The sequence below is a fragment of the Alosa pseudoharengus genome, unplaced genomic scaffold (assembly GCF_046254945.1).
Source record: "Alosa pseudoharengus isolate Yale_2024_CS ecotype anadromous, Long Island Sound unplaced genomic scaffold, YU_APseudo_1.1 YU_APseudo_1.1_scf_2, whole genome shotgun sequence".
NCBI classification, from domain to species: domain Eukaryota; kingdom Metazoa; phylum Chordata; class Actinopteri; order Clupeiformes; family Clupeidae; genus Alosa; species Alosa pseudoharengus.
This window is the reverse complement of record NW_027468663.1, coordinates 4,693,565-4,694,951: the sequence shown is the minus strand read 5'-3', so window position 1 is coordinate 4,694,951 and position 1,387 is coordinate 4,693,565.

Genomic DNA, 1,387 nt, shown 5'->3' with positions numbered 1-1,387 from the left:
TTCTGCCAATGCCACTAACGCTATGCGCAGAAGCGATTGCGCGATGGCACAGTGGAGCTTCCCAACCATGTTTTCAACCAACAACTAGCCTACAGGATGTCTCAATAGCTCTCTGATGAAAATAATATAAGTTTAGTAGCCTAGGCTACAGGCTACTTGTTGATACTTTACTCATGCCTTTATGATGAACACAAATGCTACAATGGGATGGGAGCTGTCAAACATCACATGGGGCCAGGTGTGGTATGGGTCCCCGCTGGCTCCTCATTTCAATTCTCTATTAAGGGTGAGGAGGGGTAAATTTACTATGAGAGTCAATCTGCAATTGCGATGTTGTGTGGTGGTGTTTTTTTTTTTTTACATTCATTCCTGAACATTACATATAGGCTTATGGAAGAAAATGGCATCCGATTGACAACACTTTTTTTTCCCTCACAGACTGGAGGTGACTTACCAAACCTGCTAGTTCAGTGAGTTACCCTCTGAAAACAGTCAATCAGTAGGGCCAATCAGCCAATCAGTAGGGCAAACCTAACCGCCAGAGTAAAAATGCTGGGTTGAAAAAAAAACAACCTAAACTGTACAGACTCAACCAAAGTGCATCATCACCTTTTGGAATGAGCCAAATATCTTTTGGGAGAATGTGCCTTCACTGCAGACTAAGTCAGAAAAGAATAGTTGGACATTTGACATTTTATATGCTTTCAAAAAGCATATCAGTTCTATAAAATCATTGCTGCTGCAACAAATCATAGTTCTTTTTTCAGTAGCACACACACACACACACACACACACACACTGAGCCCTTTTAATGTTTGGTTAGTCGTGTCTTTTATGAGAAAGAATTTGGATACACCTAATTTTTGGGTATTTGACTAATTTAACATTAAGAAAAGAGAACTATGAAATAGCACATGGGTAGGCTACACATGCATTATAAACAAAAGTGTATGTCTTCTTCTTCTTAGTAAAAGCTAAATGTATTCTATCTAGGATCTAAGCAGCCCAAAACATTTTGCATAATTTACACTTTTTTTACTGCATGCGATTGTTGGTTCATAATGTTGAGCTTTCAAGATAAAGCTAAAAAATAGTCAGAGAAAGAAAGACCCATAATTTAGCATGGGTGAACAAATCTGTGAGCACATTTGAGTTTGTTTTGCAGATACATCTGGCCATTTTCCCATTCAAGCCCTTTCTGATTCACCAAAAACTCAGAAATCATTAAGGTTTGAACACACTGAAGTTAAAACTCATGTCTTGACCAAAGAGCTTTGCACATTAGCAATAAGTTAGCAATAAGTTCTGACCTTAACCTGAAGGTAAAAAGTGAAATGACAAATATGAATAAGAATTATGCAAGCAAAATGAATGTAAAACAAAACAA